The sequence below is a fragment of the Rutidosis leptorrhynchoides genome, chromosome 7, assembly GCF_046630445.1.
Source record: "Rutidosis leptorrhynchoides isolate AG116_Rl617_1_P2 chromosome 7, CSIRO_AGI_Rlap_v1, whole genome shotgun sequence".
Taxonomy (NCBI): Eukaryota; Viridiplantae; Streptophyta; class Magnoliopsida; order Asterales; family Asteraceae; genus Rutidosis; species Rutidosis leptorrhynchoides.
In genome coordinates, this window is record NC_092339.1 from 15903926 (window position 1) to 15927507 (window position 23582).

Sequence of the window (23582 nt, forward strand, 5' to 3'; positions counted from 1 at the left end):
AATAATTTTAAAGTGTCAAACGGCTATATTTTTAAACCCAATGGTTATATTAATTTTTTTTTTATAAATACTCCAGTTTACCATCATCGATTCACACTTCAAAACTTCTCAACTTCTAAAACACTCTCTATTATTCAAAATGAGTCCGTTAAATGTTGGCTTACAGGTTAATTATGGTGGTGAATTTGACCGGGAAGTGATGAATTATTCACCTTGCTGGCAAACAGAGTGTTTCATTGATGTGCGCAGGTATGAGTCATTGAAGTTGATTGAGTTTCTTAAGGAAGACCTACCTTTGTATTTCAAACATGTATGGTATGTCAAAAAAAAACCAAACGTTCCTGCCTCGCTACTTGAACATGAAGAAGATTGGTTTGCATTGGTTGGGCGAGCCATGATACGTTATGAAACAATTAAGCTTTATATCAAATTTAGGGATGAAAGCGAAAATATTGTTGAAAGTGATGAAGAAGTTGTACCAGAATCTCTGAAAGAGATTCAGGAATATGATCCTCGCGATTACGATGATTGATCAAGGTGTATGTTAAATATAGTCGTTAGGAGTTAATATAATCATTTTAGGAACTAAGTTGTTGTTTTATTTAGGATCATATAATCCTTTTAGAATAACGTAATCGTTTAATGAATAAATGAAATACACGGCTATATTTTATGAAAGAGTAATAATAATAATAATAAATTACATCAATTTGAATTCCTAAAAAGATTAAATTACATAATTTAAATGAAAAAAAATACAAGCACAACATTTTAAATTCCTAAAAGAAATAAGCAATAAATTATTGGTCTGCGGTACAGAAGTGTAACGACCCTACTTTTTCCGTTATCTTTTACCGTTAATTATTTAACGACCGTTAACTGTTATTCGTGCCACGTCATTTCTATGACTTATATTATTATCTTTGTAATAATATATTAATTATTATGTGTTATATGAATATCTGTATTCATATCTTTAATTGTACGTTTCTACGTGTCGCGGATTTCTATCCGGCGAATCTTTTCGGTTTTCAAACCAACGGTCGAGCTTTTGGGATTTTTAAGTCCTAATTATTTTAAATATGATATTTTAATGTCATATGATCATATATAGTGTTTATATATTTTATTCGTCGCGTATTTGTTATCTCTCCGAAAAATCAATCGCGTAGTGGTGTTTTCGCGTTTCGGGCTTCGTTCGGGCATTCGGGCCACAAGACTTCTTTCATTTATCAATTTGGACCACAAGTGGGGCCCACCCTTCATATTTCAGCCGAAAATATCAAGGGGGAGGGGGATATTGTGCCATTTTTCCCAAACTTGAAGTTTTAGGGATCAAAACCTAATCACTACTTCATTCTTCCCCATTTTCACATTTTAATTTTTGTTTCCTCCTCCCCTTGCTCTCCTTGCCGTCACCTACCACCAAGAACATCATCATCATCTCACAAAATTGTTAATCATTTAAAGAGGCTTTCAACATAATCGGATTCTACACAACGATCTCTACGCGTTCATATTACTTGATTATTGATTAGGGTATAAACCCTAACCCTAGATTTTCAATTTTTCAATTATTTTTCTGTTTTTACATGTTATATTGATAGTATGATGATAATATGTTATTGTATTGATGATTGTATGCATAGAAATGCTCAAATATATATGTTTTCGGTTTGATTGAATTAGGACAGCAGCATATTCGTTCATTTCTGGTTATGTAACTGATATAAAAGTGAAATTAAAGTATTTATATGAGTTCCTCTCATCAAGACATTAATTTTAGACTCCGAATTCATGTCATTTCGATTCCCGGAGCCCTAGATATTATCAAAATGGTATTTTGTTAAGATTGAAATGTGATATTGATATGAACCAGGTTTGGTCTGACTTTGTGACCATATTTGGTGACTTTAGGGTGTGTTAGTGTGTTAGGATTAATGGTGGGACGAACTTTCATGTTCGGGTCATCTAAATTCGAGCCACGAATCACCCGTTGCGTCTAAAACACGATTTTGATTGAATTAAAGTATCAAATGATGTCTTGGCTGATCACCATGACTTGTGGGCTGTTCTTGGTGTGTTCTTGAGTGTACCAAAGTGTCGGATGGTTTGATTAGGCGGAGATATATGTAAGGCTCGCCGAAAACCGACACACTGGGCTCAAGATACGACCCGATGAACTTTTGATTTAAAACTTTTGATTAATTATTAAACTTATGATATAAATAATGAATTTCATTATCATTTAATTACTTATGATATAAAAAGTAATTATTATAATTTAAAACTTATGATATATATTTATTATATCATTTAATTATTACTTATGATTTAATTAACATTTTAATTAAACTTATGATTAATAATACTTTTATTATTAATGGAAAATACTTATGATAAGTATTAAAATTATATTATAAGATTATTATTATAAGACTTATAATAAATATTAATTAATTATTTAATTATTATAAGGCTTAGTTATTATTTAATTATAATTTAATTATTAAATACTTATGATTTAATAATTATAATTAGAAACTTATGATATGATTAATAATCCATTATTAATTAATAATACTTATGATATGATTTAAAATTTATTATTAATTAATAATACTTATATTATGACTAATATTTAATTAATTAATTAAATACTTATGTTATATTAATTATATCATTTAAACTTATATTAACTTTAATAATTCATTTTAATTTAATTAAACTTATGTTATGACATAATTAGACATATTTAACTTTAATAAACATTATAACTTACATTATTATTACAACTTACACTTTTAAAATTAACGTTGACTATGTTTGACCAAGGTTGACTTTTGAGTTGACTTCCGGTTGACTTTGACTTTCAGTTGACTTTTGTTGACTTTCTAAATAAGGAAACTTTCCTAACTTAAAACTTTCTAAAAATAGAAACTTTCTAAATTTGGAAACTTTCCAAAAAAGAAACTTTCTAAAAATAGAAACTTTCCAAAAATAGAAACTTTCCAAAAATAGAAACTTTCCAAAAATGGAAACCTGCTAAAAATAGAAACTTTCTAAAAATAGAAAGTGTGTTCGTACGCTGTTTCGATCAAACCAATGCATGTTGAGTATTGTTCTATGACTACTTGCAACATGTACAATAGCTATCATACTAAGACTTGACCTAAGTTAGTTATTTTTATCGACCTGCTTTATTTATAGGTCGGCGTTGTGATCATTCCTGATCACTTTACTTCGTATGATGTTCGCTTATTTGTGTGGTTACTTCGTTTGCTATTAAGGTGAGTTATAGTCTCATTTTTCTATTTTAAATCTTTTGGGATGAGAATACATGCAATTTATTTATATTTTGAACACAAGTGGAAGTTGGTTTAAATTATTCATTGTGAGTTGAACAAAAATATTCCCTAGTCTGGTAACTGTAATCACTGGTTTCTACTGGTGAACGCGAATCCTATGGATAGATCTATCGGGTTTGACAACCCCATTTCGAGCTAGTCGCGCTAGAAATTTATAATCGAAATGTTTAGTACTTCGTAATTTGTTGTAGATACACTTGTCCGGTGTATATTAATTATTGTGTTTGGCAAGGGTAAATAAATGGTTAAGTGGTTACCAGGTGGCTCACAGTAAATGGAATAACGTTTTTATATGTTTTCTAGCATATAATTTTGTGGTCCAAAAAGGAGTTTTTTTGTTTTCAAACATAAATTTTTACGGTTTAAATTAAATATTGTTTGTAATATTAAACCTATAATTCACTCAACATTTTTGTTGACAGTTACTCGCATGTTTTATTCTCAGGTTCATGATTGATTGCTTTCGCTGTGCTTAGAGAGTCTGCATATTTATGATGACAGCTTTTGTTAAACATTAACTTGCATTCTATTTTGATACATTTAATAGTGGATGTTGTTGACTTTGTTTAGGTCAACTTTTGGTTAAGTAATAATGTATGGTTTTTCTAAACTTACATATTTTGGTAGGTTTCCTTTATAGGAAATCATTTTTAAATAAAGAATGCAAGGTTATTTATCAAATTCATATAGAGTTATGATCAAGCTGTGGGACCAAGTGACGGAGCCGTTAAGTGTTTTGACGGGGACATCACAGTTGGTATCAGAGCTCTGGTTGTAGGGAATTTGGCTGCATTGATGTTGTTACCCGAGTCAATAGGGTGCATTAGTGAGTCTAGTCTACAACCCGACCTATTATATATTATTATATGTGATTATTTGTATCGTATTGGTATGTATATTGTTATCATACATACATCTCTGTTATGTTCTGAGTCCGGGAGGAACTCCCATTCTGATTTAAACGTATTCTCCGACTCACGCGAGTTTATCTTTTATAAGAACACCTCGGATAGTGAAACCGAGGGATGTCATTCTTGACTTCTGAAATTCTCGACCTTCCTATGTCATCTAATATGGTTATGTATATAACGTTTGAGTTATATTACGTGAGATGTCATTCTTGACTTCTAAAGGCTCGGCATTTCAATGCCAGGTATTATGTTTAGGTATATAACATTCTTGTTATATTACGTGCCTTTGTACCGTTGTGCTGTTGTACTTTGGTTTTTGAACCGGAAAACGTCATTCTTGACTTTTAGAGATTCTTGGTACCTCGAAGACATTTTTATGTCATCGTTACTCCTATTCATTACTTTTGATGTTTTTGTCTCTTGTGATATCCTTAGCACATTGTTTAAGAAATCGTTTTAGAGAAATTGTGTGGAAATTTGAGGTTGATCGCGTGTCCTGACCTCATGTAGTGCTATTGGAATGGAACTATGAATTAGTAAAATATAATGGCGTCAGGCCAACGTGATTATATTCCGTTAATTTATAAAGAAGTCCCAATATTGTGACATGAGGAATAGAAAGCGAGTCAAATAAAATTTTTACACTACTTATTCAGAAATTCCGATGTATTACATGGGCAGGGAAAATATTCATTATCTTATTTATTGATATACGAGAAGCTCGTTTTAACCAAATTATGTATCTCATGCTCTATCCTTCATAACTCGCTTGTTAGTAACAGCTTCGCTCGGGAACAGTTTTGGCCAAGGACTTATGTCCTGATAATAGTCAAAACAACATTTAACTCATTGGTTTTCATGACCCCGTAACATTTGTTGGTCAAATGTCGCACGACGATTCAAGTCCTTTACTCGATCTTCCACGATCTTACTTCAATTTGTAACCTCTGAAATACAGATACTCTGTTTATCATCGGGAGTTTTAAACATTTGTTTAATTGGGCGGTTCTCACGAGATTTATGGGCGAATAGAAGTAATGAAATATTTTGTCATGTATACAATTTATAAAATCATATATGTATGTATGGATTCAAAAGAATAAATTTACCCTTACCTATTTTGGCTAGTATATACTAAATTATACCTCCAAAATTATTTTAAGACCACTCATTTATTGAGCTGTTTAACTAAGTCAATTTGTTTTTATATAAAATGGTACACGTTGTACATGCTTCTAAATTTACTAAGAACTTCGTTCCGTTTATGTTGTCACATCAAATGTTTAAAGCTTTTTCAAAACTCCTTTGATTGATTTTATCAAATTTTCGCATTACTCTACAGAGTGTCTGGATCACAGTTCTTCTCATCCTCTGTTTAAGGATGAAACTTACCATTAAGTTCATTGATAGAAGCTCTTACACCACTTTGGATGCCGGTTTTATAAAATTTGTGCGAGAGTCTTCGCGTTCATAAAAATTCTCCTCGTATGGTTGGACATTGCCGAAACGCAGACCGATAAATCAATTTTCTAGGGTACACTCGGTGGTCACCCTATTGTAGAAAAGGCGCTAGGTGGGTTTCTACTCCAACTGTTGTTATAGTGGGTATCATGGATATATATGACACTAGACCGTTTGAGGAGTTTCTACTCTCAATATTTGTCTGTCAATCGCAACACCCTCGTAAACATCAATCCTAGGATTCAATACTTTAAAGTGCACGAAATTTTTTTTGGAGATTCATCTCACCTGGAGCCGGCCATTCTTTATAGTCCACGATTCACGTTTCCTTTCATCCGCATATAAGTTTAAGAATATGGATGAATCCTAGATTTTCTCACTCATTGTACAAGGAAGTTCACTCTCATTGAAATATCACACTTTAGGAAATGTAATGAAAATTTACTTTGAAGTCCATGATCCTCGTTATCTCCCTTGAGAGAATTGCCTTATATATCTATGCCACCGATGTGACTACTCTATATATTTCTTCCTTCATTGTTGCAACTATATTTCATTCGTCCCAGTTGGTCCCCTTGGGGAGCTCCTATTTTGTTTGTCAAGAAGAAAGATGGTTCGTTCCGATTGTGTATTGATTATCGCGAGTTAAACAAGTGTACTATTAAGAATCGTTACCTTTTTTCGAGAATTGATGATCTGTTCGATCAACTTCAAGGTTCGTCCATTTATTCTAAGATTGATCTTCGTTCTGTTTATCACCAATTGCGCGCTAAAGAATCTGATGTTCCGAAAACCGCTTTTCGCACCCGTTATGGTCACTTCGAATTCCTTGTTATGCCGTTCGGATTAACAAATGCGCCTGTTGTGTTCATGGACCTCATGAACCGTGTGTGCAGACCCTATCTGGAAAAATTCGTTATTGTTTTCATCGATGACATCCTTATTTATTCTAAGAGTGATGAAGAGCACGAAGAACATTTGAAGTTGGTGCTTGATTTATTGAGAGAAGAAGAGTTGTACGCCAAGTTCTCTAAGTGTGCTTTCTGATTAAGAGAAGTTCAATTCCTTGGACATATTGTTAGTAACCAGGGAATTCAAGTTGATCCTGCCAAGATTGAGGCAATTGAGAAGTGAGAAATTCCGAAAACTCCTACTCAGATTCGTCAGTTCCTAGGTTTGGCAGACTATTTTAGAAGGTTCACTCAAGAGTTTTCATGAGTAGCAAAACCTCTGACTGCTTTAACGCATAAGGGGAAGAAGTACGAGTGGAAGAGTGAACAAGAGTCTGCTTTCCAGACTCTGAAGAAGAAGTTAACTTATGCACCGATATTATCACTACCTGAGAGTAATGATGATTTTGTTATCTATAGTGATGCTTCGTGCTGAGACTTGGGTTGTGTTTTGATGCAGTGAAAGAAAGTCATTGCCTACGCGGCATGACGGTTAAAGATTCACGAACAAAATTATACAATCCATGATTTAGAATTGGGAGCTGTTGTGTTCGCACTCAAGATTTGAGACATTACTTATATAGGGTCAAATGTACTGTGTACACTAATCACAAAAGTCTTCAACATATCCTTGATCAGAAACAGTCGAATATGAGGCAACGAAGATGGATTGAGATGTTGAACGATTATGATTGTGAACTTTTATATCATCCGGGGAAGGCTAATGTTGTGGCCGATACATTAAGTCGTAAAGAGAGGACTGAACCTCATAGGTTTAGGGCCTTAAATATGACCTTTCGAACAAACCTCGCAAGGCAGATTCTTGCAGCTCAATAAGAAGCCTTGAAGGAAGAGAATTTTGTAACGGGAAGGTCCGAGGCTTGAGTAAACAGTTAGAGGTACGAACCGATAGTACTCAGTATTTTGCAGGACGTCTTTGAGTTCCGAAGTTTGGTGATCTGCGACAACTTGTTCTAGAGGAGGCTCATAAGTCTAGGTACTCTATTCATCCTGATTCAGGAAAGATGTATCATGATCTTAAGGAGCTGTATTGGTGGCCGCATTTGAAGGCTGATGTGGCTACGTATGTGGCTAAGTGTTTGACCTGTGCTAAGGTTAAAGCTGAACATCAGAACCGTCAGGACTTTTGGTGCAACTTGAAATTCACGAGTGGAAGTGGGAAAGCATTACAATGGATTTTATTACGAAGTTACCGAGAGTTGTGGGTGGTTATGACACATTTTGGGTTATTGTTGACCGACTCATAAAGTCAGCTCGTTCCTTGCCAATTAAGAAAACAGATTCGCTGGAGAAACTTACTCGTTTGTATTTGAAGGAGATTGTTTTGAGGCATGGTGTCCCTGTATTTATTATTTCAGACCGAGATAGTCGATTCACATCGAGGTTTTGTCAATCCTTACAAGATACTTTGGGAACTAAATTGTATATGAACACTGCTTATCATCCACAGCCAGATGGTCAGAGTGAAAGGACCATTCAAACGTTGGAAGACATGTTACAAGCATGCATCATTGATTTTGGTAGTGGTTGGGATAAGTACTTGCCACTGGATGAATTTTCTTATAATAACAGTTATCATGCAAGTATTAAAGTCGCACCATTTGAAGATCTGTATGGTAGAAAGTGTAGGTCTCCTATCTGTTGGAATGAGGTTGGGGATGCTTAACTCACAGGTCCAGAAATTATTCATGAGACTACCGAGAAGATCGTACAGATTAAGGAAAGTTTGAGAACCGCCAGAAGTCAGCAAAAGAGCTATGCCAATAAGAGAAGGAACGATATTGAATTTTAGGTCGGTGATCGTGTTATGTTGAAGGTATCACCTTGGAAGGGCGTGATACGTTTTGGTAAAAGGAGAAAGTTGAATCCTCGTTTTGTTGGACCGTTTGAGATTATTGAGAGAGTTGGACCCGTGGCTTATCGTTTGAAATTGCCACAAGAACTCAGTGTTGTTCACGACTTTTTTCACGTGTCGAATTTGAAGAAGTGTTTGGCCGAGGCCGATAAGACTATTCCTCTGAAGGAGCTTCATGTTGATAAGCAACTATATTTTATTGAGGAACCTGTTGAAATTATGGATCGAGATGTTAAGACTCTCAAGCAGAGTAGAATTCCTATTGTTCGAGTTAGATGGAACATCAGATGCGGTCCCGAGTTCACTTAGGAGCGTGAAGATCAGATGAGGCAGAAGTACCCGCAATTGTTCCCCGATGCCGAGTCAACCCCTGCACCTGCTTAAATTTCGGGACGAAATTTCCGTAACGGGAAGGTACTGTAACGACCCTACTTTTTCCGTTATCTTTTACCGTTAATTATTTAACGACCGTTAACTGTTATTCGTGCCACGTCATTTCTATGACCTATATTATTATCTTTGTAATAATATATTAATTATTATGTGTTATATGAATATTTGTATTCATATCTTTAATTGTACGTTTCTACGTGTCGCGGATTTCTATCCGGCGAATCTTTTCGGTTTTCAAACCAACGGTCGAGCTTTTGGGATTTTTAAGTCCTAATTATTTTAAATATGATATTTTAATGTCATATGATCATATATAGTGTTTATATATTTTATTCGTCGCGTATTTGTTATCTCTCCGAAAAATCAATCGCGTAGTGGTGTTTTCGCGTTTCGAGCTTCGTTCGGGCATTCGGGCCACAAGACTTCTTTCATTTATCACGTTAGACCACAAGTGGGGCCCACCCTTCATATTTCAGCCGAAAATATCAAGGGGGAGGGGGGTATTGTGCCATTTTACCCAAACTTGAAGTTTTAGGGATCAAAACCTAATCACTACTTCATTCTTCCCCATTTTCACATTTTAATTTTTGTTTCCTCCTCCCCTTGCTCTCCTTGCCATCACCTACCAGCAAGAACATCATCATCATCTCACAAAATTGTTAATCATTTCAAGAGGCTTTCAACATAATCGGATTCTACACAACGATCTCTACGCGTTCATATTGCTTGATTATTGATTAGGGTATAAACCCTAGCCCTATATTTTCAATTTTTAAATTATTTTTCTGTTTTTACATGTTATATTGATAGTATGATGATAATATGTTATTGTATTGATGATTGTATGCATAGAAATGCTCAAATATATATGTTTTCGGTTTGATTGAATTGGGACAGCAGCATATTCGTTCATTTCTGGTTATGTAACTGATATAAAAGTGAAATTAAAGTATCTAGATGAGTTCCTCTCATCAATACATTAATTTTAGACTCCGAATTCATGTCATTTCGATTCCCGGAGCCCTAGATATTATCAAAATGGTATTTTGTTAAGATTGAAATGTGATATTGATATGAACCAGGTTTGGTCTGACTTTGTGACCATATTTGGTGACTTTAGGGTGTGTTAGTGTGTTAGGATTAATTGTGGGACGAACTTTCATGTTCGGGTCATCTAAATTCGAGCCACGAATCACCCGTGGCGTCTAAAACACGATTTTCATTGAATTAAAGTATCAAGTGATGTCTTGGCTGATCACCACGACTTGTGGGCTGTTCTTGGTGTGTTTTTGAGTGTACCAAAGTGTCAGGTGGTTTGATTAGGCGGAGATATATGTAAGGCTCGCCGAAAACCGACACACGGGGCTCAAGATACGACCCGATGAACTTTTGATTTAAAACTTGTGATTAATTATTAAACTTATGATATAAATACTGAATTTCATTATCATTTAATTACTTATGATATAAAAAGTAATTATTATAATTTAAGACTTATGATATATATTTATTATATCATTTAATTATTACTTATGATTTAATTAACATTTTAATTAAACTTATGATTAATAATACTTTTATTATTAATGGAAAATACTTATGATAAGTATTAAAATTATATTATAAGATTATTATTATAAGACTTATAATAAAGATTAATTAATTATTTAATTATTATAAGGCTTACTTATTATTTAATTATAATTTAATTATTAAATACTTATGATTTAATAATTATATTTAGAAACTTATGATATGATTAATAATCCATTATTAATTAATAATACTTATGATATGATTTAAAATTTATTATTAATTAATAACACTTATATTATGACTAATATTTAATTAATTAATTAAATACTTATGTTATATTAATTATATCATTTAAACTTATATTAACTTTAATAATTCATTTTAATTTAATTAAACTTATGTTATGACATAATTAGACATATTTACCTTTAATAAACATTATAACTTACATTATTATTACAACTTACACTTTTAAAATTAACGTTGACTATGTTTGACCAAGGTTGACTTTTGAGTTGACTTCCGGTTGACTTTGACTTTCAGTTGACTTTTGTTGACTTTCTAAATAAGGAAACTTTCCTAACTTAAAACTTTCTAAAAATAGAAACTTTCTAAATTTGGAAACTTTCCAAAAATAGAAACTTTCCAAAAATAGAAACTTTCCAAAAATAGAAACTTTCCAAAAATAGAAACTTTCCAAAAATAGAAAGTGTGTCCGTACGCTGTTCCGATCAAACCGATGCATGTTGAGTATTGTTCTATGACTACTTGCAACATGTACAATAGCTATCATACTAAGACTTGACCTAAGTTAGTTATTTATATCGACCTGCTTTATTTATAGGTCGGCGTTGTGATCATTCTTGATCACTTTACTTCGTATGCTGTTCGCTTATTTGTGTGGTTACTTCTTTTGCTATTAAGGTGGGTTATAGTCCCATTTTTCTATTTTAAATCTTTTGGGATGAGAATACATGCAATTTATTTATATTTTGGACACAAGTGGAAGTTGGTTTAAATTATTCATTGTGAGTTGAACAAAAATATTCCCTAGTCTGGTAATTGTAATCACTGGTTTCTACTGGTGAACGCGAATCCTATAGATAGATCTATCGGGTTTGACAACCCTATTTCGAGCTAGTCGCGCTAGCAATTTATAATCGGAATGTTTAGTACTTCGTAATTTGTTGTAGATACACTTGTTCGGTGTATATTATTTATTGTGTTTGGCAAGGGTAAATAAGTGGTTACCAGGTGGCTCACGGTAAATGGAATAATATTTTTATATGTTTTCTAGCATATAATTTTGTGGTCCAAAAAGGAGTTTTTATGTTTTCAAACATAAATTTTTACGGTTTGAATTAAATATTGTTTGCAATATTAAACCTATAATTCACTCAACATTTTTGTTGACAGTTACTCGCATGTTTTATTCTCAGGTTCATGATTGATTGCTTCCGCTGTGCTTAGAGAGTCTGCATATTTATGATGGCAGCTTTTGTTAAACATTAACTTGCATTTTATTTTGATACATTTAATAGTGGATGTCGTTGACTTTGTTTAGGTCAACTTTTGGTTAAGTAATAATGTATGGTTTTTCTAAACTTACATATTTTGGTAGGTTTCCTTTATAGGAAATCATTTTTAAATAAAGAATGCAAGGTTATTTATCAAATTCATATAGAGTTATGATTAAGCTGTGGGACCAAGTGACGGAGCCGTTAAGTGTTTTGACGGGGACATCACAGGAAGTAAGGTGATAAGTTCCAAACGTGCTCCGTTAAATCTGCCTCCAACATATTATGTATGCGAATATCTCTTATTTCCTTAACCCTAGCATCCTGATCCCTCAAATTCATTTCTAACCGTCGTGGTGGGTTCCTTTCTATCATTCATTCTTCTCTGCGTCCAATCACAAATCCGTTATTTCCATAAATCTTGAGTGGCGACTACTTCAAGCATTATAGACGGGTCTTTTTATCACCTCTAGTAAATTGTCCTTGCCACGTAACAGGACAATTCTTCCATTCCCAATGCATACGATCAATACTACCAAACATACCCAGTAAACCATGTCTTTGTGCGGGAAAATTATAAAGCCGAGCAATATCTTCGGTAGTTGGTTTTCGCAAATACTCGCTTGCAAACAAATAAAACGCATTTACAAAAATTATCTGGACATAAAGCCGCAGTTTTCTCATCAATTTTTATGTATTCGTCAAACAAATCAGTTGTAATCCCATTGTGAAATTTTATATTGTATGTAATTTGATAGAAATAATAAGAATGAAAGAAAGAATTGTATGTGTTTTTAATAAAAAAGAGTAAATAAAAATGTATATATAGGAGAAATAATATTGGTTTAATTTTTTTTCTTTTATCCTAAATAGCAAACGGAAATATCACCCTCACTAATCACTTGCGTCCACCTGGCATACAATGTCGTTGCTTCATTCGTTGCTTGGCAATGCACAGGGCCATTTTTTGACCAACCCACGCACCGATACTGCCCAAGGGCGCGTCGGTTGCTTGCAATGTCGGATGCCAACGTCATGGCCCTCCACCGATACTACCGGTCATATGGGTCCTTCAGAAGAGCAAGATAACTTGTAGATCACCGCCACTTTACCAATGTATCATATTGTACTACTCCGTAGTTGGTGTCTTCATCCCAAAATAATAGTATTATTTTGACTTTTGAAAGTATTTCAATTTTCAGCTATGATTTCATGTATTTTTGTTTGTGTTGTATGACACTTAATGAAAATCATACCAATGAAAATACATTCAGTGGCGAAGCTAGAATTTTAAATCATTGGTCTCATAAGACGTTGATTTTTGAACTTTATTGTTTTTGAAATAAATAACTACTTAGTTAACATTTCCTTGTCTACAAATAAATTTTACTGATTTTATCTTTTTGATCAGGGTAAAACCCCAATATTCTTGTTCAACTTAAGAAATCTTAATGAAAATCGTCTATATAATATAAAATTGCCATTCAAGGTAGTAGAACTAAATTTTGTAAATTTTGTTAATAACATATGCACTTTAATATAAATTTGCATTAGATAATAATTAAACTAATATTTAAATAGGGTACAATTAGTTTTTAAATATTTTAACTTATGTACACTTGGTATTCATTCAATAAATGATCTGAACTACAATTATATAAATATGTTCAATGGGCTTTAAGGGAAAACTGGTAAAAAAAATTAAATCACATAAATATAAATATGCTAAGTCAAGTTTAAGGGTAAATTGATTTAGGGCCGGTTCTAAAAAATTTAGTGCCCCGAACGAGATGGAAAAAAGGCCCTTAGTCCTTTACGAATAATATAAACTATTTTAAACACATGACAACTAACATCATATCAATACATTAAAGGGGGCAAAGTTTCAAATTATTTTTTTTTGGTAAGCGAGGAAACCCTCCTATGAACGTGCACATTGGCTCCCCCATAGAAGGTAAAACCTCGAGTAATCAAGCCCCCCGAGCGCGAGACCTGGTACCGGGTGAATTGCGCATTATGCGCACCCTCTAGTCACACTACCTTTTTGAACAATTTGGCATGACCAGGAATTGAACATTGCATTATAGTTATTTTAATCATCATATTAATTTATTTTAAGTTCTAACATTATTATGTAGAAAAATGATCAAAGGAAAAAAAGAGTGAGATCATGAAATATATAATACAACGAGTAAATGCATCTCATATCGACCCGTGAGTCTATTCATCCTCTCTATTTAAATGCTCCACAGACTAGAGGATTGAAACTAAATAAAAAGTTAAATTATGTTGGATTGTTAATGAAACAATTATTTGGGTTGCATAATAATTTTTCTTGTTTACTTAAAATTTGGCCTCTAAAAATGTTGCCTTGTACAATTGTACACATTGTTCTCCCTACGGGCAGAGTCTGTTGAGCCTTGCTAATTATTGAGTGTGTACTTAAAGGGTATGAGTTAGGCCTTCCTAGTTATTGTGCGTGTACTTAAAAATTTAGGCCCCTAAAAATGTTGGCCCTAAACAATTGTACACATTGTTATCCCTACGGGTTGGGCCTGAATTGGTTCATGGACCTTTATTATATACAGAACTCATCAGTATAAATTTCATCATATATTATATTAGTATATAATACAAATAAAAAATATCTAAATTTAAAGTTAGTTAAATGGGTGAAGTCGGGTGTCAAATCGATTATTTTCAATGTCTATGGTCCTCATAATGATCGTGATAAAAAGTTGTTTTGAGAATTGCTTGATAGACTTATCAATAGTGTAAATTCTTCCTGGCTTCTTGTTGGTGATTTCAATGAGGTTAGAGTTTCGGACGATCGTCTCAACTCACAATTTCATCAAAGTAGAGCGGATAGATTAAATAACTTCATCACTAAAAATGGTTTAATCGAGATAAATATTAATGGTAGGAAGTTCACACGTATTAGCGATGACGGTTTGAAGTTTAGTAAGCTTGATAGGTTCTTGGTTGATAATAATTTTCTTAACCTTTGGGAGGATCTTTCGGTTATCGCTTTAGATAGGCATCTTTCGAATCATTGTCCTTTAGTCTTAAGAGATAAATTAATCGATTATGGACCGAAACCGTTCAAGGTCTTCGATGAGTGGTTTAATTGTGAAGAGGTAGATAAAATTATTGTAGAGGCTTGGGACCAACCTATTAGGGGATCGAGAAAGGATTGTAACTTTAGAGATAGGCTTAAAAATGTTAAATTGGCTTTAAAGGTTTGGAGTGCCAACAAATTTGGGGGTTTAGATAAAGAGATTGATGCACTTAAAAGAGAAGCTTTAGAGTGGGAGTTGAAAGCCGAATCAAACGTTTTCACAAATTCAGAACGGGAAAGATGGTTAGAGTGTAGACGAAGTTGGATTGAGAAAGAAAAGATAAAAATAAATATGTTAAAGCAAAAAAGCAAGATGGAAATGGACTCTCGAGGGGGACGAAAATTCTAAGTTTTTCCACGCCTCGATCCGTCGAAAGAATAACAAATGTAATTTTTGAGGGCTTAATATTAACGGTTCATGGATTGAAGACCCTAGTGTGGTTAAGAATGCAATATTTCATCACTTCAAAGCCATTTTCAGCCCAAAACAATCCTCTCGGCCCATATTAGTTTCAAATCTTTCTGCTAGCCTGCTTCTGTTCACGCTGATCCATTATCACGGGTTGTTGGTGTTGGGCTCTCGACTACTGGGCCAGGCCAACCTTCTGTTCAAAATGTCTCTGGTATTGATGGCATAACATATGGTTATAGTGCATCAACTGGGGATATTAATTCACAATTTAATGATTTGTTTAAGTTGTCTGAATCTCAAAAAATTGTTCTCGAGACAGAATTCACTGATGAGGAAATTTGGGAGGGGGAAAAGGGTGTGCTAGTAATAAAGCTCCAGGTCCGGATGGGTTTAATATTCGATTTTTAAAAAAGTTTTGGGCAATTCTTAGTGAAGATTTGATCGATGCAATTCGTAGTTTTTGGCGAACGGGTGTCATCTCTCCAGGTTGCAACTCTTCATTCATCACGTTAATTCCTAAGGTTGGTAATCCGGTAAGTCATAATGAATATAGACCAATTAGCCTCATTGGTAGTTTCTATAAAAATCATTGCAAAATTATTATCTAATCGAATTAAAATGGTTATTCCAAATCTTGTGGGTTTCGAACAAAGCACTTTTATAAAAGGTAGAAACATTATTGATGGTGTTTTGATTGCAAATGAGTCTCTTGAATATTTGAAAAATAATCACATAAAGAGTATGGTGTTTAAGGTTGGTTTTAAGAAGGCTTTTAATAGCCTTAGTTGAGAGTTTTTGGATGAAATGATGTTTTTGATGGGTTTTGGATCCAAATGGAGGATGTGGATTTCTTCATGTCTTAGGTCGGCCTCCATCTCGGTATTAGTTAATGGGTCTCCAACGAAAGAATTTAACCTCGAGAGAGGGGTTAGATAAGGCGATCCCCTCTCCCCTTTTCTTTTCATTATCGCGGCGTAAGGACTCAATTGGATGGCTAAATTGGCGGTGTCTAATAATCTTTTTTGTGGTGTTGAAATTGGTAATGATAAGATCCCGATCTCACACTTTCAATACGCGGACGATACCATATTTTTTGGCAAGTGGAGTTTTGAGAACCTCGAAAACTTAATGAAACTTTTGAAATGTTTTGAACTAAGCTCCAGACTAAAAGTGAATTATAATATGAAAGGATCCGTTTATATACATTATAAACGATTCACAATAGTTGATTACATCGCGAGGTATTTGACCTCTATATGATACATTTTACAAACATTGCATTCGTTTTTAAAAGACAAACTTTCTTTACAAAGAAAGTTGACGGCATGCACACCATTTCATAATACATCCAACTATAATTGACATAATAATAATCTTGATGAACTCAATGACTCGAATGCAACGTCTTTCAAAATATGCCATGAATGACTCCAAGTAATATCCTTAAAATGAGCTAATGCACAGCGGAAGATTTCTTTAATACTTGAGAATAAACATGCTTTAAAGTGTCAACCAAAAGGTTGGTGAGTTCATAGGTTTATCATAACAATCATTTCAATATATAAATAGACCACAAGATTTCCATTTATAAATATATGTACACTCGCAAGTGTATAAAAGTATTCTATAAGTTGTAGGCACCCGGTAACAAGCCTTAACGTTCATGTTTTACCCTCTGAAGTACACCAGATCAGGTGTGTTTAAAATAACCTCGAAGTACTAAAGCATACCATAGTCAGGATGGGGTTTGTCAGGCCCAATAGATCTATCTTTAGGATTCGCGCCTACCATACATAGACAAGTAGTTTAATATTACCAAGCTAAGGGTATATTTCTGGTTTAAACCCACGTAGAATTAGTTTTAGTACTTGTGCCTATATCGTAAAACATTTATAAAAACAGCGCATGTATTCTCAGTCCCAAAAATATATATAAAAGGGAGCAAATGAAACTCACCATACTGTATTTCGTAGCAAAAATACATATAACGTCATTTAACAAGTGCAAGGTTGGCCTCGGATTCACGAACCTATATTAATTATATATATTTATATGTTGTTCAATATTTATCTAACAATTTTTGGTCAAGTCATAGTGTACCACAATCCTAATGCTCGAGACTAATATGCAAAAGTCAACAAAAGTCAACTTGACCCAAAATGACTTCTAAAATTTATACGTGTTTATTATATAACTTAACTATAGTCGTTTTATATATTTAAATATATTTATTAGATTTTATAATAATAAAAGTCATTTATTAATAAAAATTTATATTAACGTTTATATATGATAAAATAAACTTTTATATATCTTAAGTAGTAAAATTTATAAAGTTCACTTAATATCGTAAAACTATAGTGGTAAGTATTATTAATGTAATTATATTACGCGTGGTGAAAAATATCTTTGTATCCCCTATTTATTTGATAAAGTAATATTTATCATAATAATAATAAGTAAAAGTTGTATTATTTTGTAATAATAATTATTATTATTCTATAAAAAATAAAAATATTTATACTTACTAAAAATGTTATTATGATAAAATGATAATACTAACATAATAGTAATAATGATATTTGATAATAACAATGATATTTCTATTAAAATAATAACGACGATAGTAATAATAATCATTTTAACAATAATACTAAAATTCAGTTGACTATAACTTCTAATCCGTTCATCGAAACCATTCGATATCTAAATGAAAAGTTCTTAATTTTTCGCTAGCTTTCTAATGACATACATATCATATACCCTATCTCAGTAGCATATGTATCTAATTCAGGATTCAACAAACTTATCTAAGGACAATATCGAATGTACAAGCATGCATAATCCTATATACTCAAGCACTAGTCAAGGGATACACTATTGATATATAAAAGTTAAGTTATGAGTGCTCACGTATCAATATTGAGATTCAATATTGCAGGAAAGTACGTAGACGCAACGAAGATGATAAACACTAGATTGACCTCACGAGCATAGCCATGAACCATACCCATCACCTCCATAGCTATAACCCATAATTTCCTTAGCTTCGACTCATTAAAAAAACTATTTTGAAATCACTCGGACATCACTCCGTCGTAATATTTTATGTATACTAATAATATCTTGAAATAATACAGAGCAAATATATATATATATATATATATATATATATATATATATATATATATATATATATATATATATATATATATGTAAATCGATTGAGAGAGTTTAGAGAAATATATTTTCAAGTTTCTATGAAATAATGAAACCTATTGAATTCTATTTATAATAGATTTTTGAATTATTAAAGTGAATTATTAAAGTATGAATTATTAAAGTGAATTATTAAAGTATGAATTATTAAAGTGAATTATTAAAGTATGAATTATTAAAGTGAATTATTAAAGTATGAATTATTAAAGTGAATTATTAAAGTATGAATTATTAAAGTAAATTATTAAAGTTAAAGTAAAGTAAAAGTAAAGTAAAGGTAAAGTTAAAGTATAGTAAAAGTATAAAAACTATATATGTATAATACGCGTATAAATATATATAATATTAATTTAAATCGTTATATATATTTAATGAAATAAAATATAAATATCGTTATATTTATTATACTGGTTAAGTAATGAGTTGTCAAAAGTGATTCTAGATATTTATAAAAGTTATATACGTTTTAATAATAAAGTTCTTTTTAAATTGAAAACGTTTTTGTACGTTTGAAAATAGATTAATAGAATATTATGGAAACCAATTCTCCACTAGCTTTTGTCAAACTTTCGTAACTGACACTTTTTATTTTTATTTATAAATAGCTTTACAAATTATTTCGAATATCGTTAAGAGGAATAGATTTTCTTAAATCATAGTGGACCTCTCAACAGAGACTTGTAATCATAATGCAATATTTCTGATAATTCAATCATTTAATATATTTTTTTAATTTCGTCGATAATCATATTGAAACAAATACGTTCATATAAAGCATTATACGTTTAAATACTTTGTTGACATTTTCAATTTATAACATATACACATATACATACATATTCATATATGTTCATTTAATGGCTCGCGAATCATTGGAATTTGGTCGAGGTTTAAATGAATGTATAAACATAGTTTAAAATCCTTGAGATTTATCTTAACAAACATTGCTTATCGTGTTAGAATAATATAAAGATAAAGTTTAAATTTAGTCGGAAATTTCCGGGTCGTCACAGTACCTACCCGTTAAAGAAATTTCGTCCCTGAAATTTGATAGAGGTCGTTATGGATAACAATGAGAATGTTATTATGACGATTATGAAGTTTTATCATGTCTAAGAAGTATGGATAAAATAATTCGATTACTCGAAGCGTATGAGGGAAGTTATCGTAAATGAAGGAAATAAGATTATAGTGATTCGTCATATCTTTTGACGTCATCACAATTGATCTCCGAATTTAAAGAAAATCTTTGTAATCTATGTTGGATTTGATGCTTCGGTGATTAAGGAGATTATGATTCTCTTCTAATTAATACGATAATCCATCTTGATTTCTCTGTCGGGTATTTCACTATAAATCCACCTCCTTCGTTTCCTTACAACTCACACCTTCTATTCTTTCTCCCTCAACTCATATTTTAAAGTATTTGTCAATATGCTTCATCCGGTACTAATTCTCGATATACTCCTCACTTTCATATCTGTCGTTCTTCTTTTTCATCTGCTTCCGGAAGAATCTATTTACTTCTACTATACTCTCGGTTTTATAGTGTTTTTAGTTCTTCCGTGTCTTTATATTGCTATATGCATCGATATATACGCTTTATAATTTTTGGGTGGTTGTTGGGTTTTATATCTTCCCATATATTTCAAAGCCCCTGCTTTTGTCTTCTATAATCATTGACATCCAGAGTTAATGCTCCCTTCTATTTTCTGCGATTTATACTCCAATTTCTATTTTGGAGTTTTGTCCTTTCGTTTCTTCTTCTTGCGATGAAGCAACGTTTGTAATGGTCCAGTATTCGCAGATATGAATTTCAGAATGAACATAGTTAATGTTCTAAGAAGGAAATGGTAATGGCACGATCTTGATTTGTTAATTTACCAGAATACCCTGAAAAGACCGAATCATCAAGAAAATATATTCTTGATATTTTTAGAGATTAAATAGAATACAAGAGTCGTGTAACATGGAACATGATGACGGCATGGTCTGTGAATCGTCATGTCCCATTAGAAACTCAGCATGACTTACTGTAATATAATCACGTTGATCAAGTGTCATTATATTATACTAACTCATGCTTCAGTTCCCAACACTACTTCAAAACATTCATAATTTAAACTCGAAAGTTTATAGAATATAGAAACTAATAGTTTCTTATATGATGTAACACTGATAGCGCAAAGATATAAATGACTTCAGATAAGATTAGTTGTGAAAATATCTTCAGAAATATCGCGGATATTTATAATGAAAGATATGATAATATCTTAGAATTTCTAATATTGATGGATGATGATGAAGATTTGTCTGTAAAGGTTTAGAATAAAGAGTAAGGTATTCGTTAATGACTTTAGCAGGCACTGAATCATTTGGATTCTTTGAAGGCAGATTTACCCTTTGTGATTTGTCCACAGCGTCCTTCATAGTCTGTTCAATCCGTTTTCCAGTTCTAAACCTTCTTTTTTCTCAGCTTTACCACCTTACTATTCTTTGTCATCAAACTTTTTACTGTTAAGATCGTTTACAGTTTTTGATGCTTCGTCAGCATTTCAAGAAGTAGTTTGCAGTTCAAAATATTTTTCATAACTTCACATTCAAAGTATGTAAGTCCAGGAGATAGACGTTTTACGTACACATATAACTGTTGGCGTAGACATGTTGCGAGATTTCAAAATACTGGTTACTGTTTTCCGAGGATTCGTATGACAATTCTCGTTACAAGATGCGAATGAGTAAATGATGTGATTTCAATAAATATAATGATTTTTCGAAAAGTCAAAGATAATTGAAGTTGTTGGTAAGTTTATTGCTAAGGTGGCGAGATATGAAAGGTCCCCAATAACGATGACGAAAGGGCAACGTATCTATCGGGGTTATAATAAGACTAGTCCGACTGAAAAAGTTGAAGTTGACTTGCTGGAGATGTGACAAAACTGTCTACTTTGAAAAGGAATTGAAAAGTCATTTTAGCTAATAAATGCCAAAGGGTCTGACACGGATACGCGTCGAACTATGACTTTGGCTTCGAGAGCTTTTTAGGTACATAAATGTGGGTAATATGTGGTTGGATCATCATCTCGATTGTTCATTGTTTGAAGTGTCTTCAAAAACTTCGGAGAGTTTGAACACAGTTTATAATCGTTAATATACATATGATGTTCTAACACAGTTTTGAAGTCAAAGTATAGCTTTGAAAGATGTAGGAATCTAAGAGTGATGTCTTCTGTTAAATCATGACTTGGATTTTGATTTGTCAAAATCAGAATGCGTAATCAAATTTGGGTGAGAATGGTTGTTTTGATTTCTATACAAGAATGTATATTGTTATGAGATTTTGGGAGTATAGTTGATGATTTGCTTAATCAGATTCGAAAAATGTAACATATTAATTGTGAATTTATATATCTCTCGGGTATTACCTACCCATTAAAAAAAATTCACAATTAATATTTTGTACAACAGAATTTTATTACAGTCTTTATGAAAATATATATGTGCATATTTTCTTCAGAGATAACATAGATTTAATGACTTAATATTAAATTAAACTCATTTGATTTACGGTTGAAACTAGAACTGAATAATCCCTAAAGACTTTAGAAATTACATAACTTTTACGGAGTATTTATTCAATAAAATTGAAATTATGAATTAATACTTCGTTATTTGTTGGTCTTTGTGGAATTCTTGTGAATTTTGCAAGGTACGAATAATGTTATTTGAAAAGTTTCGAGTACATCGACGATGAAAGTGAAAAATCAAACTTATATTTGAATAATTCATTTGATTTATTATGAATTGGGATTTATTGAATTGAGGTAGAGATTGTAGTTAATGATGGTTAAGTTGTGGACGAAGGACGTACATTATTGCATATTAGTAACATGAATTAACCGAGTAGTTAAGATTCACACATAATAGCTTAGTACGGAAATATTTATTATGGTCTAAAAATTTTTATATATAAGACATACATATAAATCCTTCAGTGGAAATGAGTTAATACTTCATAACTCATTGATATGACATACTTGTTGTTGATTTATAATGATGTCCAAGGTGATTCTTGAACTGACGGAGTTTGTGATGTTATAGGTGCTGCTGATTCTGACAACGCTGATGGCACTGACTGTACTGGTGATGTTCATGGTACTGTTGATGCTGTTGGTAAATCAAGTCTAGCTTGTAAACCACACATCATTCTTGTCAGGGTTTCTACTCTTCCTTCTATCATTTGGGTTCACTCATCTAATTTATGGTTAGGGCTAGAATAGATAATCTCTAAGACTTTAGAGACTACATAATCGTCGCAAAATGTTTCTCCAACGAAGATATGAATCAATACATCATCGTTTGTTGTTGTTGGTATTCCTTGGTTTCTATAGAGTGTATGTCATTGGTACTCGTAGGATATAGGTTGTGATGTTGAAGTATGGGATGAGGATGTTACTGTTGGTGGTGGTGATGGTACTGTTGGTGTTGCTGATGGTGGTACTGGTTATGCTGCTGGTGCTGCTGTTGGTGTTTGTAACCCTTGCACCATATTCTCTAAAGCCACTACTCGAGCGCGAAGCTCGTTGACTTCTTCTATTACACCGGGGTGATTGTCGGTTCGAACGAGCGGATAAATAAAATCTAGAATTTGATGTAGTATATAATCGTGACGAGATACTCTGGAAATGAGAGAGAAAATGGTGTTTCGGACCGGTTCGCCGGTAAGTGCTTCAGGTTCATCGCCAAGAGGGCAATGTGGTGGATGGAAGGGATCACCTTCTTCTTGTCTCCAATTATTGAGGAGGCTACGAACCTATCCCC